Source organism: Actinia tenebrosa, unplaced genomic scaffold (genome assembly GCF_029948245.1).
Source record: "Actinia tenebrosa isolate PJP-AT-01 unplaced genomic scaffold, QUT_ActTen_1.0 PGA_scaffold10__47_contigs__length_13832649, whole genome shotgun sequence".
Classification (NCBI taxonomy): Eukaryota; Metazoa; Cnidaria; class Anthozoa; order Actiniaria; family Actiniidae; genus Actinia; species Actinia tenebrosa.
The window spans coordinates 5,301,570-5,325,399 of NW_028292570.1; the positions used below are offsets into that span (position 1 = coordinate 5,301,570).

General features: G+C 34.7%; 1 pseudogene; it reads left to right on the forward strand.

Moving 5' to 3' along the window:
• The first annotated feature begins 16,424 nt into the window (after nucleotides 1-16,424).
• Nucleotides 16,425-18,507, forward strand: LOC148912838 (uncharacterized; annotated as a pseudogene).
• Nucleotides 18,508-23,830: the final 5,323 nt, after the last annotated feature.

Genomic DNA, 23,830 nt, shown 5'->3' on the forward strand with positions numbered 1-23,830 from the left:
TTCCAGTCACGTGACCATAGGATGACGTAATGTCGGGAACAACGAGTGACCCAGACCTTTCTCTCTTTTGCAAACACAGGGATCCCATATTTTTGCACAAATTTTATTCGTTGTTATTTCATTTTATAGACCAAATTCAATACTCGCACCGATGTGAGGCTTATAAGTTGTAAACAAAGTGATCTGGCGTGATTCAACGCAATCTGGCGTGATCATGCCAGAACCCTTTGTTCACAACTTAAGCCTCACATCGGTGCGAGTTTTGAATTTGGCCTATAAGTTTTCCTTTTTTTCGTTTGACTTAGGAATGTTGAAGTCTCTAAAAACAATATGGCAAGCGACATTTGTTATAATGTGGTATTACCAAAACATCCAAGTCAAATCACAATATACAGGACCTGATTACTGGGTTGCCTGTGGCAGCCCAGTCCAAATATGCATGGACGCTCCGTGTTTTCCTGCGTCAGAAAATGCCATATACCGTAATGTCTGATTTATATTCAAATGACAGTTGCCAATCAATGTCTAATTTATCAAAGTGATTGATTGAGGGTGGGGCTTCGAATCACTTGTCGGAAATTAATGTCTACGCGCATATTCTTTTTTCGTTAGTTGCTGAAATTCAAGGCTAAATGCAGGACTAGGAATTACTCGGGTGTACAAACTGACCAAAAAAGTTCAAGGTGCCGTGAAAAGACGTCTCTTTTATTTTTCTACTCAAAATTTTAATTTAGCTTCTCAAAGCAGTACTCTATACAGCAAGAGTTTTTGACTATTAGCTTTAACTTAAACTAGGAAAATAAGATTTCAAATTCTCCCTTGAGTGAACAAATCCATGTTTAATTAATAAAGTTGGCGAACTTCAACTCCCCGTGGTAGATCGCCTTCACCTTGCTTTAAGTCATTTCTACTTGGGCAAATTTTTATTACAGATTCAATAATGCTAGTACTATAAACGATTATAGAAAGCATAAAAAGGTTTGTTTGAGTTATGAGTTTGGTTTGTTTTACATGTGAAAATACTAAATGGCCGGCAGTTTGATTTTCTTCCCCAGGGTTTTTCCTCTGCTAGATTTCAGTTCGACGGATGTGGGAAGAAAGGAATAGGTTACTCAAAAATAGAAGAGTTTGATTATTCTATACAGTATTATATTATTTTAAAAATCAAGTTAAAAAAAGAAAAAGGGATCAAAAGGAACAAAAGCGTGAGTAGGTATAATGTTTAGGTCACCCATCCAAGTGCTAACCCTCCTCAGACGAGCTTGACTCAGTATCTTGAACGATACAACGATTTATCCACTGGACCATGGTTCCAGATGAATCAGCATAACAATAGCCGTGCAAACAATGCACCGGATAGACAAGACTTTTTAACATTATGTTTTCAACCGATTCCGTGCGTGGCAGAGATGCAAGGGATCAGCCGATATGGTCTGGGGGCCGGCTGGTCTCTCCCCTGATGCTTTGGCTAGAACATTTTCTTGCACAATTCGTACACCCAAGGGCAGAAGGATTTAATCGCCGTCAGGTCCGAAGTCCATACGCCGCCTCAGCTCTGCGGATGTCTCGGGGGTATGGCACATTAGAATCGCATTTCTTTTTAATTTCTTTTGGTGAGTTCGAATCCTATCTTATTCACATATGATTTTTATTATTATTTTTTATCCATTTTTCTTTAGATTTAAATCTTCAACAATATTAATAGGACAATCTTTTTAGCAAAAAAAGATTTATTCCCAGTCGGTTGCTTATACCGTAAATCCTCTATTTAGCCCCCCGGGGGGCTTATTTATTTCAGGCACGTTTGAGGGAGGGCTTATTGGAGAAAGGGGGCTTAATTGAGAGGGGGGGCTTATTGATTTAGTCGAAACGCAGTATGCAATATGATTGTAACTCAGGATTAAACGGAAGCATTACTATTGACCGTCTCGCATAATCTGTAGTGATGTACATGGCATTTTTATTATTTGATTCACCTGTGTTAGTCTCTCAAGTATAATTTACGATTATTGTGAAGCTAAAAAGAAATGTTCTGAACAACCAAGACTTTAATAAATCACCTTTAATCAGCACACATGATTCTTTAGTTGTGAAAGGGGGAGGGGCTAAAAAGAGAGGGGTGGCTTAACAAATTTCTTCCTTTAAAAAAGGGGGGGGGGGTTTATTAGAGAGGGGGGGCTAAATAGAGGATTTACGGTAAGTCTGTATAAGTTCGATCAGACGTTATCAGTCATATAAGCAATATCTATCCGCGAAAAGTAGAGCTATTCTGTCCTATCTTTCCTGGAAAAGTTTGCTGACAAGAGCATTTACTGCACTTGGATCTCTATATAACCAATCAACCAATCAACCCACCCACCAACCCACCCACCAACCCACCCAACCACCAACCCACCCACCAACTCACCCACCAACCCACCCACCAACTCACCCACCAACTCACCCACCAACCCACTCACCCACCCACCCACCCACCCACCCACCCACCCACCAACCAACCCACCCACCAACCCACCAACCCACCAACCCACCCACCCACCCACCCACCCACCCACCAACCCACCCACCAACCCACCCACCAACCCACCCACCAACCCACCCACCAACCCACCCACCAACCCACACACCAACCCACCAACCCATCAACCCACCCACCACGTATTCACGCATTTGTTCTATAGCAGGCACCCACCTCAACATCAGAAGTGTGCACGTGGTTAGAGCTGTCCACAAGTTGCTCGGAGAATTTTGGACAAGTTCAAATTACGAGCGACTTTTGCACTTTCGAGCAACCTTTGAACTTCCTTGAGCAACATTTTTCCTTTCGAGCACTGAACTTTCATTCGTTTTTTATGACTTTTACACGAATTCAAACCAATAAACAAGCCCAATAAGCACAATTAAAAAAAAAAACACACTTTGTGAAACAGTGGTCTTCCTTTGGTAATAGACCATTTCACAGATCCCGCGGCTCAACCTCAGCCTCGTCAGCGTGTAATATATTCTTTAGAAATTGCCTACAACCTGTAAAATCTTTAAGTGTTTCAATTGTTCGTTGATGTGTAAATTTCTTTCATTACTGCGGACTGTAGTCAAATTCTAAAGAATAATAGCAAGAGAATATGAACTAAGAGAAGGAATCCTACCTATATAGCCTTGTAACCATCATGTGCACAGTTTGATGCTATTTTTAGCTTGGAGATAATTTGAGCGAAGAACCTGATTAGTTAATTTTTTGATTGTAGGCGGCTTCTAGTCTTGCAGTAAACAAAAGCCTGCGTTTTGTCGCTTTTCGTGTCCTAAAACGAGGCATTAAAGGAAGCATGATTATCGCGCGGGCATGGTAACGAGTTTAAAATAGCATCAATGATTCTAAAAATAGCATCAAAGTGTGCACATGATGGGGCACGGGGATTCCTTCTCTTAGTTCATTTTCTCTTGATAATAGGCTATAGTTTACCCCACTTCTTTTTTTATCTATTTTCTTATTCTTATACTGGATGTTAAAATGTATATAAGTGTCTTAGAATATAATACTGCCGGGTAGGACCTGGGGTAGAACTAAATGCCTGCTTAAAGTATAACCTTAGTGTTGATAGTGTTGATTCTACATGGGGTCAGCTGTTGACTGACTCCAAAAAAGTTATAGTTTGAGCGCGGCTTCTTGAAGTTATACAATGGTTCTTTCCATGCCACATGATAATGACCGTGACGTATGAGGAGGCATTTATGTTTATCATATGTCAAATTATTTTTGACTGTCATTTAGATTGGCTGAGACAACTGCAAATAACTATCTATCTATCTAACTATAAATATATAATATATATAACTATAAGTATTATTCTGCTCATGCGCATTACGATGCAAAATCGATTTGCTGCAAATAATACTCTGCGTGCTTATGCGAAGTAACGATGCTTTTGTCAATATGGCTGAATTTCTAAGTTTGATAGACAGCAAAAACAGCCCAAAATGTATTTCAAATTATCTGTCCCAGTATTGTTTTGTATAATGTCAAAAGGCTTCCAGGGATCAATATTCTTAGTCATATGATATGATGCGAATAGAATAGGAGAAGAATAATTATCATTAGAGATTAGTAAAAAGGTAAAGTTTGAAGCAAGTAAGTTCAGATATTATTTTGAGGCGAGAGATGACGCCTCCAACCGTAGTTAACTATGGTCCCAACGAGTGTTTTCATAGAAAATTTCGATTCTTCAAAATTAATATCCTCGTGAGTTTGAACTTCTTTCTTTCAAACTTCACTGTAGCATTGATATTTTAACGTGCTCTTTCCATCTATGGTAATCATTCTTCTCTTTTCATGAAAATACACGTTAAAGCTCATTGATCTATGAGGTTTAGTGAACAATCAGGAGTTCATGCATGGTTGAACAAAAATTACTATTTCTTTAAAAAAAAACTCGCAGTTTTCGAGATCTAAACTCCATCTGCTAGTCTTGCCGAACGAAAATCAGTTGAGAATATTGCACAAGACGAATAATGTATGAGATAAACTTTAAATTATCTCATTTGACATCGTATCATTTGGGTACTATGAATAAAGAGGTACTGGAAGCTGTAAATCAGTCATATTGGAAATCTCCAGAGCATGGATTTGTTCTTGTGTTTAAAATCCTAGAAGAAGAAAAAATAAAGTCAAATATAAAGTTTGAGAAAACTGACAATTTTTGTTTCAGATTGTTTCAAGGTTTTTTGTTTTTGAGGGCCACAAGTTTATTAGTGTAGTACACTATTTAGTGCCACCCTCATTAAATAAAGTTGTTATTATTATTATTATAGGTTCTATCTGTGGGTTCAGCCGTACCCTGACTTGGATCAGTCCAGAGTTCGTTTCAGTGTTTGATCTATTAGCGCTGCTCTGGCTTTGATCAGCCCAGAGGTTGTTGTTTCATTAGTATCTTTAAGGCTTTCACGTTCAAATTTTTTGAGAAAATGAATTGCCTTCATCAGAGTGATAACGGAAATGTGTGAAGCGTGTACTGATATGTCCTCAAAAAATCTACGCGTTTCATCCGTAATCTTACATTTAATATTCCGTTGCTTCATTGCTCGATAAAGATAAAATTACAGTACATTTTTTATTACTAGGTAATTGCATCCATCACAACTACATATTCGCTTTCAAAACCCTTTTTCAAATAGCGCAGCGCACTGATCCTAAAAATAGCTTAAAGATTCGGACAAACATTGCATTCTGTTTAACAGCTACGAGGATCATGCGAACCGATTATTATTATTTTTACTTAAAGTTACAATAATAACCCATGTAAACTAAGATCAACTGTGATCGGCTGTGAAAATTATCTGCTGAAAGTAAACTTGTAAGTTTGTTTGTCTGAATTTCGCCTTTGTCTTCGTTTTTATGACGTCACGGTAGCGCTTGCGCTATTGAGTCCAATTCTCTCAAGAAGCGATTGAAAATGTGCTGAAATATTAACTAATTATAATTGTTTCTTAAAACTAATTTTGTCAAATTAGTTTTTCTATATGTAGTCAGAGCCCACACTATAACAAAAGAATGTAAACTATGGCTCAATATTTTTCCAGCAATTCGCATCATACTATAAAAATTAAATTCCGGACGGAAACGAAGAGATTAAGCTATAATCTAGTTTTTCATTTACTATACTTAAGACCCGAGCTAATAAATATTAAGTGATAAGCTATTAAGATGATTGAATGTTTGTAAAAAGGGGTATTTTAGCTCTTTCGTTTTTACAGATCCATAGAAATTCAGCTGTCTCTGAGCTCTACCCATTGAAATTATTTGGTAGGATAATCGCCAAAATCGTAATGGCTGCCACTTACATCGACCAAGACTTCAAAACAAACATAACACTATGACATAAGTTTTGCTCCAATTAACTGTGAGTTAGTTGAATTAAGGACCTCGTTTTAATTAGTTTAAGGACACATTTATCAAAGATAATTCGAAACAGCTTGTTTTTTGATGAAACTTAGAGAGCCACAGATGTTTTTTGAACGAGAATGGCAATTCTTTATTGGATAAAACTACCTTCCCAAACTAATCATCGTGGGCAAGCTGAATACTTTTTTCGTATTGCGATCTGGAGTTGGAAAAAACCTCAGTGAAAAAATAGCATATTTAATCGGCTTAACAATTCAATTAAAGATTAAACAGATATAACTAGCTAAAAACTAGTGTGAGCTGCGTCGGTGTTTCTAATGAAACAGTAATGATGAAAAGGTAAATTATACACCGTGAAAAGATGAAAAAACTTACTGACGTTTCGGACGCTAGTCCTTCGACGAAGGACTAGCGTCCGAAACGTCAGTAAGTTTTTTCATCTTTTCACGGTGTATAATTTACCTTTTCATCATTAAAGATTAAACAATAAACAGAGAAAGAAAGAAGCTGTAGCTTTTTTTGGTTTAAGAGAGAATTCTTTTCGTATTCAAGCGGTGAGCGCCAAAAAATATTGTCTTGAAGAACGGCTGTTGTACAAGGCTAAAATCTTTTTACTCAGAAAGTTTAATTTGTTTGGAAGTAGAGATTACCGATGAAAGTCTAATCAAAGTGTTAACCCAAAGCAAAAATTTGAATCGAAAAAGAGGTTTAGGCCTTCATTTGCTTATTTCTCATACATTTTCTAATAAAAAAACTGACAAAGCTACATTCTAACATAAATGCAACAAAACATCTCTGTACAATTGAAAATACCGCTTCAATCAGGCATTTTATCATAGTACATCAGTTTCTAACTGTTTAAAAAAGGTTTTGAGTGTTAACCTAAAACGAAAATTGGGATCAAAACTCAAACGAAGGTCTAGTTTTGGCGCTTTTTGCCATCATTGCTCATGATTGAAAATTTTTCCTCTTAATTCGCTGTTTCAGTAATAATTTTGCAATGTTCCCAGTACGAGAATCATGAAATTCACTTTTGCGAACGCTTGTTTGTTCAATGGTATTCATTTGAAATGCTTCGTATATTACTGCTTTTTACCAAATGCATGTTTAACTTAATGTAATGTTCACTAAATGTGTACGTAAAAAAGATGTTAAGTTCTTTGGGCGCCTAGAGCTGTCTAGATCATAAACAGAAACCAATAATGGCGGTTAAGGCGAACATATGCACGTTGCGAATAAAGACAACTTAGTGATGGAGATAAGATAGTGCGATGAACACCACGAGAGTTAAAATAACAGATGTTTCTTTTTTCTTTGATCACAATGTGTATACTTGTACTCATGAAATAAGTCCGAAGAATCTTTTAAGAAATTTGAAAAGATTAACCCGGTAAAAAAGTATCTTCAAGAAGATGTCTTTGATTGTATTTGGAAGAATGGAATCGAAGTTATAGTTCAGTGTTTACCTGCAATTTTCTTCTTCTTCTTCTTTCACCGACTTCTGCAGAGATAAGCCATGCTTTTACAAATATAAAATATCTTAAGTGAATCAGTTTGCTTTCATAATTATCCAAATTATAAGCAGAAAAATAACTTTTTGGATCTTGTAATGTTTTTGTAACTATCTCAATCTTTCTTCGTTGCGATGCGAAAGTCTGTTGAATCTGAAAGTTAAAAATAATTTTTCATTGATACGTACGTTGCATAAGGTAGCTTATCTATTACATAATCAGATTTTTAATTAAACACAGAGCTGGTCTTTTTTAAAGATCTTCTTTTATGAAAAAATAAAGTTTTGGGACGTTATTTTATCATGTTCAATGCAGTACTGTAAAACGTTTCACGCTTGTTAATTGGCCATCATTTAGCGATGGCTGACAAAACGCTTTCCTCATTAAACTCTTTTAGACTGTTAGCAACTTGTCAAAACATGCTTTATAAGGCTTGTAAAAATTACCTTAGATTGTTTATGAGGACGGTTTTTCATTGAATAAAAAAGGAATTAGAGAAGACAAAACAACGACGCTATTTATCAATGGTGCATCAACAAAGACGACGTCGTAAAGCACGAAGCAAAACAATACCAAACTTCTTCTATACATAATATTTTATTGTAAAAGAAAAAGCTTTCATTTGAAATTTCATTGTTTTATATTCGCTTATGGTTTCTCTCAATTGCCTTGCGGGTGTATAATGTTCTTTGCACGTTCTACTTAAAAAACGTTTGAACTTGAAAAACAGTTGATGCAGTTGTGATTGAACTAGCTTGGACTGAGTTTTCACTGAGCGATTAGTAAAAGCCACGAATATAATTACACTTTGAAGACATCCTATAATCAAATACGACGAATTTCTCTTATACATCGATAGTTTTAGAACTGGTAAGATTTATTGACACAAACCATCTGTTATTCTAATTACTAACTCTTTCCTAACAGGGGATTGTTAACCAAATGATCTTAGACACTCGGCCCATTGTTATATCCGTCCCAAAGTGTTGCTAAATGGAAAACGGCATATTTAAAAATAATGGACAAACTTAATTCGTACAAAGCAATTGAGAAAGGGATAAATCTTGAACAAATAAATGGACATATTTGTGTTGAAGTTCGAGTGTTTAATTGAGGACTATTTACTCGATAGCTTTTGCTAATGGTGTGGAATAGCTGATGTCAAACGTTCAAGGTGCGAAAACAAGGCGTAGAAAATGATTGTAAAGCACATAATGTTGTCATTTTTTATAACTGCTTCATTAATTTTTTCATAATTGTTGAACGATTAATCATACGAATTTTTGGTATTTAAAAGAATGGATTAATTTAGTTGGCTTTTTTCTTTTCTTTTTTCTTTTAGCTTATTCTTTGGTTCGCCTCAGATGGTTGTAAAGCATATAATGTTGTCATTTTTTTATAACTGCTTCATTAATTTTCTCATAATTTTTGAACCATTAATCATACGAATTTTTGGTATGTAAAAGATTGGATCGCGACCATTTCCCCATAATTTAGTTGGCTTTTTTTCTTTTCTTTTTTCTTTTAGGTTTTTCTTTTGTTTGCCTCATCTTCCCTAATCCTTCTTTCTCCGCTTTCTCCATAAACTTTAGCTTGCTTTTTTCCTCCTTTCTTCTAGTTATTCTTTTATTTTCTTCTTCTTCTTGCCTTACCCTTCTCCCTCCCTCCCTCCCTCCCTCTCTCTCTCTTTCTCTCTCTCGTAAGGGAAAGAGACTTATACCAAATTCACCACACGATAACTATAAGCGAAAGTGGACATCGCAAAGTAATAAAAACTAGACCGTAAATCAAAGTTGAAAAAACAAAAGATTTGTGTAAAGTTCTGCGTCTTCTACGAAGACTAGAGCAAACGAAACATTAACTTTATCAAACCCTGCAACAATCTCTAGAATTTCGATGCAAAATTCTGAATTATTAAATTCATTTATTGAAAATTAAAATCCATCATTTAATCTTTTTAACCTTCTCTCGAAATCGAGCTTTGTCAGGTAATGAAATGATTGGCCATTTCAATAAATCTGAGTTGTGTGTCTCAACATCCTGTCCGCGTCGACTGAGTTTAGTCGGAGTTTTGTAATGGCCTTTTATAGGGTATTTTTAGTCAAATAGAAAACAAAATTACCCTAGCTGGAAAGAGCATGTTTAAATCAGTGAAACTGTGAAGTTTGAAGGAATTAAGTTCACAACTCGCAATAAGATATGGTTTTCGAAGAAAAAATCGAGTCAAGAATTGTCTTCAACAAATGTTCTCATGCTAAATTTCAATTTTTGAAAATTCATATCTTTTGCGATTTTCGAACTTACTTTCTCGAAAACTTCACAGCTTTACTGGAATTTTAACATACTCTTTCCAGCTTTGTTAATTATTCTTATTTTGGAGTTACACGATTAAATTAACTCTTATATTGGATTCATATGTTATAATTTCACTCTCAAACCAAACTTGTCCATCTACTTTGATTAGGGTACTTTAAAAAGTTTCACGGGTTGATGAGCAAAATGCCGTTAGTTTATTGTATTTGAGCACGACTATATTAAAACCAACATTACTTGATAAGACTATATTTAAGAAAGACCGTGTAACGGAAACAGTTAGTGTGCGCATGTGCGACTAATTTTTATGGTTCAAGAATATGCAATCATTCGACGAAAAAATCAAGATCATTTTGATCTTATTGTAGTTAAAACTTAATTATAGACAATTCGATAAACTGAATATTTTAAAGACTATTTTAAAAGACTCAGATTTCAGCAACGAGCTTTTTAAATTAAGCTTTCTTTGCAGCCTCGTTTTCTTTCGCTTTATTTATTTTTTGCATTAAAAAGTTTTTGTTTCTCGTTTTTTAAAAAAAATTTGAAGAAGAGAAGTAGGATATTGATTCCAAAATTCATTGCGAAATAATAAAAAAAGCCGTCGAATAATGCTTTCAAAATGAGTAAAAACTTGCTTGAAACTGGTAGAGCGAATATCAAGAACGAAAGCATTTACATTGTCACTGAAAAGTACTTGTATTCAATGTCCGGAATATGAAGGAATGCCCAAACGGCCTGAAAATACAAAACATGCATCAGTGTTCACACATTTCCTTCGTTTGAACAAAATATAAATATTTTCAGCATCGAAACACGTAATGAAAATTACAAAGCCCTCGAGCAACATTAAATCTTTTAAATCCACTTTGTTTATTTTTCGAGATTTAAAATTTCACGTGCATCATGGATTGGGAGGGAGGGATTTTTGCCAACATTATGGACGAATAGGTTGGAGAAGTAGTACGTGGTCATAAATAAGATATAATTGAATTTTCTCGAGGCGTAATTTAGATGGAAAAATGGGTGTTGACAACGCGAGAGATCAAAATCAAGCAGCGCGGGCTAGGTGGCGTCAGAATAATCGCACAAAGAGTAATGGATCAACATATACATCTAAGAACAGATCAGGATCATTTTATAAACATATAGGATATAGTACACGCAGCTGTCACCCTGAAATCCAACCCCGGAACGTTTTATTGGTTTAAAAAGAGTGTAAACCGACTCCCGCCATCTTTTCCCCGCCTTTTAGACTCTAAGATTTCAGGAAGCCCTTAAAGTGTTCGTCGACTTTGATTTTGTACAAAAGAAAAGCTTTTAAGAGTAAAAAAGCCTTAAAACAGAACGCTTTAATTCTAAAAACACTCTGTTTAATCCTAAATAATTACATATAGGTGTCTGATTTGACAAAAGTCTTTTTTCATCCGAACAACGAGCGAATGACAAGGAAACTAAAGCCACACAATGCACAGTTTAAATGTACAAGCCCGACGAGACATTTTATACCCTTTTTAATCAAACACAATCCTGAAAAATGTAAATGAAAAAAAGAGGCATCTATCGCTGAAATATTTCGATAAATAGAAGCAAAACTTAATCAGTGAATTTGGTTTGCGACCTAAAGCTGGTCTTCAGCTCTCGTTGTTTTGAAAGCCGAACAGGCGTAAATGTTTTTATCTGCAAGTCATATTTTATTTTTCCCTCGTATTTTATTGAAATTAATGTCAACTTCTATTACTATAGGGTTACGAAAAAAATCGTATGGCTTTTAAGAAAATTACAAATACAATTGAATTCACAGTTTCGTAGTTAAAACGTCTTCTACGTGCATGTTTTCTCTGCATTTCTGCCTTAAATTAAAGTTTGATCAGAAAGCATTGGAAAAAATAGTGATTTGAACAGAAAACATTGACTTACTTCACCCGAATATAACTTCATTTTTGCTTATCTGTGAAAAAATCAATTTAGTGACATGTAATATATTTTCGGAAGAAAGACCCCAAGGAAAAAACTACAACTTTTGATTCAAATAATTGACGAGCATTTGCATAACAACACCAAATGCACCAAGATCTAGATCTAGTAAGGACATCAATTCAATCTTTTTTACAATCAAATACAACGCATGGAAAAAAAGAAATGTAGTGATTTTGACTGATAACGGGAAAATCGAGCAAAGCAAGCTAAAGCCCCGTTTACACTAGCGATTTTTGCTGCGATTTTGTCCATAATAAATAATGGTAAAGAATTTACTCATAAAGTTTTTTTCAGGATACCAAGATTTTCCTAGACGAATGTCTCTTTTGAAGGATAAAACAAAAGATTCAGTCATATTTCCGAAAATTGCCATAAAAATCGCAGCAAAAATCGCCAGTGTAAACGGGGCTTAAGCTTCCCTTCGAAACAAATAGCTTCGGTGTTTAATGAAGTTAAGAAGCCGTTCCCTTTCCACGCGCGCGCGTCTTTCATAATTATGTAAAGTTGGTTTTTAATCAAAGTTGGAAGTCATTTCTTACGATCTCGATTCTCTAAATGTAATTAATTAATTCTCCAAAAGTGATGATAAGTAGACCAAGGATCCATATGCCATAGCAAATAGTCCACGGGGGTCAATCAGGTAAGTAGCTATCCATCCACAGGTATAAAAAGAGCTAGAAAATTGAAAGCCCCAAAACAGCTGCTATAGGTTTTGGGATATATATGTCATAATAAGAAATCAATCCATGATTCCTGTTGAGATATGGTAGGAAGCTCTTTCAGTTTACGTTTTTAGGCGACAGATGTGAAAGTGCTTCGAAGATATTCGTTACATACAGCAAACAAGCCTTTTTTAAAGATTAGGTAAGGTTTTATAAAGCCTGGAGAATTTATCCTTGATGAGTTTGAAGTTCTTATTCGCTGAGGTGAACGCCCTCCAAACACAAGTACGCTCGTGGTTGTCATCAAAAGATGCCCTGACGAGTCTCAGTTACAAAATGAGGTAGGATCCATTACTTTATTTCGATAAAGCGCGAATCGATCCATGACTTAAGAAATTAATTTAGGTTTCGCTTTCAAAGCGAAAATCCTCGATATTCCAAGCATTTTGTAAGATTAACATCGAACAAAGAAATTTTGAGTCGTTTTAGAACACGAAGGTCGGATCTACAAAGGAAAGGATTAGTTCGAGAATAGCAATCTTTTTTATTTAAAGGCAAAGATTGTTTTCGCATACATTTTTTCACGAGTCGCAAACTACGTACAAAAGGTACGTACAAAAATTGCGAGTTTATGATTTTGAAAATCGCTAGCCATATTATACCGTTTCTCTGACAGAACAAGATTCGAGCGAGGTAAAAAACCGTCTTTCTAGACTCAAGACTAGTATTTATCTAATACTTCAAGCTGTTTATTGTGTATGTTTTATTTAAATTCGAAAATGAATCAAAACAGCTCTCTTAAAAGCGAAAAACAGTTTCAACCTTCTCGTTTTACCCCGTCCGTCTAGCCGTTTATATTTAAATAGAATATCTTACATACTTCTTGTATTTGCTCTTATACTAAATATTAATTTCAAAAGAGAATTTCGAGTTCTTTTTATGAAAAGGCTACGAAAATTTTAAATAAAGTTACCTCGATAAAGAAATGTATATGCTCAACGAATTTGAACAAGACGGGCGTTAGAACAACAAGAATACCGGCATTACATTAAAAAAGCATACCTCGTGTCTTCAAATTGTTCTGGAATTTCGTTTTGCGTGCTTTTACTTGGTCGTTACATTGACTTTAATTATATTTCTTTATTCGTTAGCCGTTTATCCTCCGTTTTTCTCCTACAAAATATCCACAATATTTTTACTTTTTCACAAAAGGGTTATCTACCGTTCATATGGAGGTCTAAAATCCTTTAAAGGACATAAAAAATAAAAAATAAAAAAAATAAAAAAACGGTATAGAATAGAATATTATTTCAGATGGCCTTTGTTTGAAATTGTAATGTTAAAAAAATACTGAGCGAGTAAGCCGTTTATTCCTTTGAAGACCCTGAACACATTTCGTACATTTTTGAAAAAAGTCACCTTTTGTTTTAAAATCAATTCATTCATATTCTTTACTTTTGAACTTGGTACATTTTTAGTGGTTTCTTGGGTATGGAAAGCCATTCAAAAGCTGCTAGTTCCATTCATTCCACAATATCTGCTATGAGCATTTTAATGGCTTCTATTTGTATGTGGTTGAATGAGAAGCCATTGAAAAGCTGTTAGTTTTAACACCCAACCAGTGTACTTGACATAACGAGGCAGTTCCAAATCAATTACTTGTCAAAACCCTCCAAACTCACCCAATAATGCTATCCGATATTCATATTAATGTCAATTTTAAGGAATTTATAATTGCACTGGTTGCGATATATTCAAAGGTGATTTATTTAAGCTCATTCTGCGATCATGAGGAGTTCTCCTAAGCGCGTGGCAACTCGAGCTAGCAGCCAGTCAAACAGGTAAATAATTATTTCTTACTTAGATAAATTGATTTCGTGTTTAAATCAAAAATTAGAAGTACAAAAATTTTACCATTTTAAAAATAAAAACACGAACTTGGTTTTCTGTTCAAACTTTTACGGTTAATTTTGGTGATGTCGTTCCAAAATCAATTTCGTAAATTTGTCCTTTCTTTAGCTAGCTAGCTGAGGATGCCATTAATAATTCTTCTAAAACCAAGCGAAAAATTATGAATAAGTTATGAAGAATATATCAAGTGCGGATAGCTGAAAGATTCTATCTATATCTTGCTTCTTTAGGGATTTTGTACACTGATTGAGAACCACAAAGTCTGCGTTTCTTAGTTAAACTGAATCAGAATTAAGCGACAAAAATATATATAAAAAACGGCCATGCCATCAAACTGTTTGTCATGTGCCTTTATTACATGCAATTTTATGTGACATTTATATCTTCGACTCTTTATTAAGGTTAGCTTGCTTTCATATTCACTAATGAAAATAATTCTTATGATGATCTTAATCTATTATCAAATGCAAATACTTTTTTTTTTTACTTTTTTCTTACTTTTTCTTACTTTAGAAAAAAAAAAAAAAAAAAAAAAAAAAAAAAAAAAAAAAAAAAAAAGGAAAAAAAAATTAAAAAGAAAAGAAATAAAATAAAAAAAACTTATTATAAATTGGCATAAATTACCTCCTAGCATTAAAGCTAAGCTCAGCTTCTTGTCCGCACATTTTCAAAGGAATCCATTAGTATTTGACACCTTCCTGTATAAGGAAGCTTCCGTGGTGTTTCTCCCATGCTGCTTCATTATTTCCCATGATAAATGGGCAGGATCAGATCCAATTATCCCAATAATACTCACTCTAGTTTTATCAAACTCGGTTGGATATCGTAGACATCATGCGTCTACTCTTCTCTTTTTAGCGTCATTGTTATATCATTGATGTCTTTTCTTCACTTGTTTTTCATTTACAGCTCATTAATTCAAGTTTTTGGCCACCTTTCAGCCCTTCTTTACAAAATTGTTCTCTTTTCTCGAGCCGGGCTGTACAAAAAACTTGTTTTTGATGAATTAATGGCTAAAAGTTGTTATAATAGCTGACATATATCGGAAGAAGATTGAAATGAATTCATTATAATTTTCACATGAGTAAACCCTAGTCAGTTCCTTTTAATACGGACACAGAACGAACAGAGCCAATGTTAGGCCCCGTCCACACTATGCCGGATAAATTTGAATCCGAATTTTTATTTATTCGGTTAGGCCTACCGTCCACACTAGTTCGGGCGAATCCGGAACAATTCTTCACTGAAAACGAATTTTCGAAATGGAACCGAATAAATAAAAATTCGGATTCAAATCATCCGGCATAGTTTGGAAGGGTCCTTAGTTTTTGAGAGTTTTCTATATGAGAGGTCAGCTAATAAATTATTGATGATAATAATAAATATAGAGTGTTCGTTATAATATGGGGGTGTCCGTACAGGTCTGTTTATTTATAACCTTGGAATATCTGTCATAGAGGGGTTACGTGGGCTTTCGTAGTGTCGTATTTGAGCAAGAAAGAACATACGTTGTCCGTTTTATCTGCTTATGAGTTGATAAGTAAGTAAGAACAAAATATAAAGTGTCCGTAATACAGAGATTTTTTTTAAGTTGAAAGGTCGGTTTCCGGTTTATAGAGGTCTATTCAATTCAGTAAGCGAGTATGGTGACAGACAGAGACAAAGAAAGTATCTGAAATGCAGCGATGTCCAGGTTTGTTAATCATATAGTCCAGTCATCCTGTGGTTTAGGTTGGAACAAATTGCAACAGAATTTTTCTCAATGCTGTTTGACCCGTTAGGGTAAGTTAATCAACATACTAAAAGTCCCAAAAAATCCCTTCGGTGGAACATTCCTAAAAACGGCTTTTCATATTATCAAGAATTACACAGGAAGCCCAATAATGGGAAAATATCAATTTCCCAAACAAATATATGTAAACTTGTTTCTTTCTCTAATTTTACATTGTGCTGAGGCACGTATATCAAAATTAAGTATAATCTTGTCAATATTCAAACAAAAAAGATAATAACTGGACAGTTTTTTTCAATATATAAAAATGTAAATACCACAGGAAGCCCACACTTTGTAAATTTATTATAAGATAATTAAATGGGTCCTAAAAATAAGTATTTTGATAGTAATGAATCACTTCTATACTTATCTATCTCTTATAAGTGCTTTTTTCATCTATTGAGAAGCCAGGATTTAAGAAATTTGAAAACAAACACCTGAATTTGTTTCCAGACCTCTCTTCGGAAAAGGTAAGTGATGCTTTAGAAATTCAATGAAAGGCCAGCACACTGCCATGCCATGGATGCAATATATGGATATGATCGATATCCTCACAAAATTCCAAAAGGCTAAAACAAAAGGCAATTGGGACCTTCACATACAATCCGTTCATGAAATGCTGCCCTATTTTGCTGCCTTGGGACACAATATTGCAAATGATGGCTGACCTTGAAGATAAGAACCCTGAAGTGTGTAAGAGTTTCCAGGAGGGTCTACATGTCGTGCGCAGAAGTGGATAGATATTGGGCGGGACTGTCTACTGACCTGACCATTGAGCAAGTACTTATGAGAAGTATAAAAACAAGTGGCGGTCTTACCAGGGGGCGTGGAATGACAGGAGTGCAGCGATTGATATGGGTGATGTCCATGCCTATGTGTGCAGCAGTTAACAACGCTATGCAGAGTCTAACAGGAGTCGACTATTACACTAGTGAGCAGCATATAGACACATCAATAGCTAGACAACAGCGCGACTTTAAAGATACAATGGAATTAGTTGCCTATCTTCACTCAAGAAACCCGTTCTGTGCAGATCCTTCACTACGAAGTATTTCGACAGGCGTAGTTGCAAAAGAAAAGATCAACGCAGATAAAGCCAAACAAGTAGGAGAAAGTATACTTGTTTCAATGAAGAGTAAGCTTGTACATGAACACAATTTCAAAAAGAAAGTACAAGCTGTAACGCTTGCCGCCAAGACCACCATCAATGTGAAAGGGATGACTGTTCAAATAGATTCCCAGCTCCTGTTCCAAAGGTTCGTTCACGTTTCCACTCGCGGAAGGTATGACATTCCAAAAGAACTGTTCCAGTTTGAAATGTTACCCTCCAGCACTATTTGATGCTTCTCTCCTGCCACCACAGGCAAACAAACTTGCCTATAGCCAACGCTATCTGGGAGGAAGTGAAAGATAATTTTGCGTCTGAGCTTCCAAAGCAAGAATATGCGTTTGTGCTGGATGGCGGTGCCCTACTTCACAGAGTTTCATGGCCTCGTCGTGGTCTGACGTACGATGAAATATGTGACTTATACATCCAGTATATAAGTTTTAGGTATCCCGGCAATGTCATAACTGTTTTCGATGGTTATGAAGATGGCCCTAGTATAAAGGAATGTACCCAAATGAGACGTGCAGGACAATATGAGGAGACAGTGAGATTTCAACCAGACATAGAGATGAAAGGCAAAAAGGAGCATTTTTTGTCAAATGCCTCCAACAAACAACGGTTTATCCTGCTAAGCGCAAAACTTCAATCAGCTGCAACTACCACAGTTCATGATCCTGGTGACGCTGATCTTCGTATTGTGCTCACTGCCATTGATATGAGTCAATTGTTTCCAACTATTCTAGTCGGTGATGACACAGACTTGCTGATTCTTTTGTTGTACCACGTAAACAGTACAAGCGTACACGACATTTTTTCAAGCCAGAGCCAAAACTAAGATCTACGAAAAGAAAAATGTGGGACATCAAGAAAACAAAGTTGACTTTGGGGCCCCGTAATACTTGGGTGCGATACCACTTCTCGACTTCACGGAATTAAAGAAGTTTAAAATAGATGAGAGTTTCCATCAGCAGGCAAAAGTTTTCGGATGTCAGGCAACCACAAAGAACGATCTGATTGCTGCTGGAGAAAAAGCGATTTTATCTATGTACAACAACATAAACGATAAAACGCTTGATGAGCTTCGATATACAATTTTTTGTAAAAAGGTTTCTACTGGATCTTCATTTGTTCAGCCAGAAAACTTATCACCAACATCTGGAGCAGCTGCATACCAAAGCATGAGAGTGTTCTACTTCCAACAATGGAAAATGAACAACACATTAACACCTTCCAATTGTGGTTGGCAGATTGTGGATGGCAAACTGCTTCCTATCAAAACAGATCGTCCAGCAGCTCACAACGCACTTCTTGAGATAATCAGATGCAATCCCAAGTCAAACTGCAACAATAATTGATGTACTTGTAAAAAGTATAACTTGGATTGTTCTTCTGCATGCGGTACCTGTCAGAGTCACATCAGTTGGATTATAGGTGGTGAATGCATTCAGTACTGTTTGCAAAGATGATTTAATAATGATAGGGGTTTTTCAAATGATATATTGTTAAATTTCTATGTTTTATAACAAAATAATAAATTTACAAAGTGTGGGCTTCCTGTGGTATTTACATTTTTATATATTGAAAAAAACTGTCCAGTTATTATCTTTTTTGTTTGAATATTGACAAGATTATACTTAATTTTGATATACGTGCCTCAGCACAATGTAAAATTAGAGAAAGAAACAAGTTTACATATATTTGTTTGGGAAATTGATATTTTCCCATTATTGGGCTTCCTGTGTAATTCTTGATAATATGAAAAGCCGTTTTTAGGAATGTTCCACCGAAGGGATTTTTTGGGACTTTTAGTATGTTGATTAACTTACCCTAACGGGTCAAACAGCATTGAGAAAAATTCTGTTGCAATTTGTTCCAGCCCCACCCCCCAAAATTTCATAGGATGACTGGACTAATACTCGAGTAAGCCAGACAGACAAAGGAAGTATCTGTAATGTGGCGATGTCCGGTTTATAGAGGTCTGTTTACAATCTAGTACGGACAAAGAAAAAGGAATTGCTCGTAAATGGTGTCCGTATTTAATGGATAATCGGCACTTATAGGAGAGTAAATAACTTGTTACGCGCATATAAACTGGTCATATTTTTTGGGACTGGATATTAAGCGCTTAAGCTGTCGTAATCCGGCCAACAGTGGCTGGTCGTTCAAATCAAACTGAGCCTTACGACCAACAGGTCGCTCAATCTGATCATGTATCTCCAAAACTCGCATAGGACAGAAGAACAAAAAAAGCATGTTAAGATTAGTATAAAACTGTGAAGTTTGAAGTAAGTTAAACAATTGTGAAGATATCATAAATTTTGATAAATGATTATTTTTTTAGTATGACAAAGATTTTCTTACGATGAAACTCACCGCACAATTCAAAAATACTATGTCTTTAGGATGCGAGTTTTGACTTTCTTTCCTTCAAACTTTACATTTTTAAATTTCAACATCCTCTTTCTACGATGGTAATTTTTTCTGCTTTATTAATTTAGAAATTTCTGATAAAAGCTCGTTCTCACCAATATAAATAAAAGCAGATTCGGCCACTCCAGGTCACCACAATATAACACTATTTATTCCATACACTTGAGCGAGTGCCTACTTTCCAATGAATTTTGAAGTACTTCTCCAAATCAAATTATAGGTGTCAAATATATTCTGTTAAGACAAATATAACCTTTGTAAAAGGTGTTTCGTTATGAAGACATGAGCTTTATATCAACAAACACATTGCATATGTATTCTGGATCGTAAAAACAAATTAAAAATAAAAAAATTACACAAGTAAATATATTATATTTAATTTTTGAATCAGTCCTTTGCGCCTTTTACATAAATTTTGTGCTACCGAATTTGTGTTAAGTTACTGTATTTATATTCCTAAAACAATTTCATGGTCGTAAGAGAAGTTATTGAAATAACATACAATTTTTAAATCGAAGGAAAAGAAAAATAAAGAAATCGAAATTTCAAAAAATATTTTTCCAAACAAAATATTTGTGAGAGAAAAGGCGTATTAAAGTGAAAAACATAGATTTTTAATATGTTATCGACAAAATGACCAGCCATTGTTTGTTTTGTTGAACGAGTAGAAGCTCGAGAGACAGAAAATAACGGATATTTAGGGAGCTTGCATTCAATCTAACTGTTCATATTCTAGTCAAAAGAATCCTGTCGGGGTATCCTAGTTTAATCAAACTAAGAGAAAGCTTGTTATCAGTTATGACATTCAACTTCCAACATGTGTCTATTAATATTAGACCTCTAAACTATCTTCTAAATTATCTTGGATGAAAGGGAATAATACCTGACAAAAGAAATCATATTTTTTTCTCAATGGAATTTTCGCCTTTACGACGCAAGTGAATCGGTTTTCAAAACTTTGGCTATACATTGTAGTTTTCTTGAAGTAATTCCTTCAATCTCATATTTCCGTTTTTATTATATAGTTACAATTAAACTAGCTAAGTTTTCTTGTTTAAGAAATTCTAATTGATACAAAGGCGAGAAGAAAAAAAGGAAAATAGTGTAATCGTGTTTCTGCAATACAAGAGGAAAAAGGCAGACTAAAGAAGAAAACGGAGAAGAACAAGAAGAATGGAGGATAAATAAGGCAAATTAAAAGTATTAATATATGAGTTAAATAACTCTGGTATTAAACTATTGTCGTGTTCCTTTGAATTCATGTCATCACCAACGCTCACTGCAGAAAGGTTTCAGATTTCTCTAAGTGGACTTCGCATCGAATGATAATGATAACACACTGGTTTTATCGTACATAACAAATACTAGTAAATTCAGTGAAACACAAACTTTTGTAAGTATATCAATATGATCTTGAAACAAGACGAGGTTAGCTAGAGTTACAGGTGATTAAACTAAGACTTAGAGTCACTGAGGAAGTTTAATATGCGATCGATGAAAGTTTAATAACCCCACAGCGTTATGATTGACAGAAGTGGTAATTGAAAATACTGTCAGTCCCAAATTGATATACTAAAAAGCTGCATTTTGTCTTAAAGAAAAAAGTAAAAAGGCGAAAAAAATAAAAAATAAAATAAAACAAAATAAAAAATGAAATAAAATAAAATAGAATAGAATAAAATAAATAAATAGAAAAAAAAAAAAAGAAAGTTAGGGGACGGAACTAAAAACCCAAGCTAGCTGCTAATTGTAATTGAAATATTCAAATATATAAGTTGCTTATAATCTTAGAAATAATCACCGAATCCTATGATAAATTATCAATTACAAGATGACATGTTCGTTATCAAACTATCTTTTGCCGTAACTAAAAATCATTCGAATCAGAGATTTCATATACTAAAGAGATCGTTTGAAATGATAATTTGGGCTTCTTTTGTGAGTCTCCCTCAAAGATAGCAACAGTAGAAGACTCATATTTAAAAGTGGTTATAAATGTGCAACTCATAAAAGAACGTAACTGATTCTGGAACAACACTACTTCAATGTACAAAGAGAAAAGGTTAGAATTCGTGCCTAAAAAACTTATAGTTTTATAGTTTTATTCAGTGTTTAAAGCAAGTCAGTTTTTTAACAAATTTTTGTTTTTGTGGTAAAAGTAAATCTCAAATCGGTTTTAAGAAGAAAAAGAAGAGGAAAAAGGCAAGTATAGTATGTCATAGAATTAACAGGCAATTAGGGAAGTAGAATGAAGAAGAAGAAAAATCAAAGATATCAAAAGCCGAAAAGAAAAAGGAAAGGAAAGAAGGAAATGATCCACAAGCTGACCCATTGAGCTACACCGCTTCTACGCAGGCTTCATGCAAAGCTTTCGAAGGTTAAAAAATCCTTGGTCGATTTTTTAGCCCGCGGAAGTTGTGCAAAATGGCCACGAATACTGTGTTAGGACCGAGCCAGATGATCTTCAGAGCCGACTAGAAGACTGGCAATAAATGGCAATAAATTCATGGCCCATGATACATTGAAGGTAAAAAAATGTTTTCTCATTCAGCGTGGTGTCTTACATTCACAGCTACCTCTCCTTCCCCAATATTAAATATAACAAAAAGGGCTCCTCTTCAATTCGAGGGGTATTGAGTTTAATTTGAAATTTTCAGCAAAAATAGTCAAGTCAGTGCTAGAGAGATCGAAAGGGAACATTAGAGCAACATGGTCAGTTATTAATGAAATTTTGAATAAGAAAAAGACTTGCTCATCAAGCATTGATAACCTTTTATACAACGACAAACGTATTACTAAAAAATCTGATATAGTTAGCATCTTGAACAAATTGTCTCTCCCTTCAATACTTCAATCTCGAGTTCGGCTCAGTTGCTCAGATAGCCTTGATTTTGTTTAGTGTGCCGAGAACTATTGATGTTCCAGCGACGCGGGTCCGTGTCAAAGTGTTTGAATTATTGAAGTTGTGCATTCTCTACTTAACCGTTGGTATTTTTGAATATTTAGGCACTGATACGAGGCCGTTCTTAGTAATTAAGGAATACAGCGGTAATACTGAGACCCTTCTCAAAACTATCGTGGATGCGAAAATCACACTTTTGCCGATGGAATTTGTGGTATATCTTTTGTATTTTCATGTTAGCGTCGCATTCAAGACAATTCTAAGAAGGATCCATTTGAAACTCGAAAAAACTCAAACCCCCAACGAATTTCGGAGGCAATACATTTGGGTTCCCTGTGGTATAACTACTACAGGTACTCCATTTATAGTAAAAGTTAAAAAAAAAAAAATGATAAATCGGAGAAAAAAAGTTTTTGAAATTTATGTAATACGAGAAAAGAAAAATTGCTCTATAATATATGCCAACACAATAATCAGTCAAAAACGTCGGTATAGCAATACATTTTTTCTAACTCAAAGTGGGCTTCCTGTGGAAAAAATTGGCGGGAAAATCCTCCCCCGCGTTTGTCTTATTTTCGGCGGGAAATCCTTCGTTATATTTTAGTTGACATCTTTCATCTTCCTCGCTGAACTTCGTATTATCTTTACTCTCATTTTACCATAAATATTCGTCTTTAGGTAAGTAGTTATAACGGAAAAAGTTTCTTGCTTAAATGGTGAATCTTTGGAGACCTACTTTTTTGAAAAAAATTCTTCAAAACCTTGAGCTTTTTGTAATTTTTGCCTTAATTTTTTGCTCCGGCCTAAATTCAAGTTGAGCTTATTTTCAAAATTTCAAGGAACTCTCTTTTTTTAAATTTTTTATAACAAATTATTCATTGCACTTCAAATTTAGGGAAACATATTTGTAGACAAGTTTTATTAAGTCTTCATTGTTATTTATTACGACAAATTTGAGATACTAAATATTCTAGTTTCGATTGAACTTTATAATTTCACTTTGTTGTGCTTCGTTTTTTTTTTGGCCGTTTTTCTTATTCTTTTTCTGAAATCTTCCTTTTTTTGGTTCTTCTTGTGTAAGCATTTATCTCTTAAACTACTGGATACAGGATTTTTTTGTCTATTTGGTTTATAAGCTCAACTATTTCAACAATCATTTGACACTTTAGCTTTACCACAGAATGTAAGCTTATTTCCTAGTATTCCGTCAACTTTTTTTTCTTGTTTTATTTTCCTTGACTTTTTTTATATTCCTTCCTTTATCAACCCCTTTCTTTGGCTATATCGTCCACAAGTGTTTTTATTTTTATTCTTTTTATAGCATACAGACTTCATATGACCGTAAA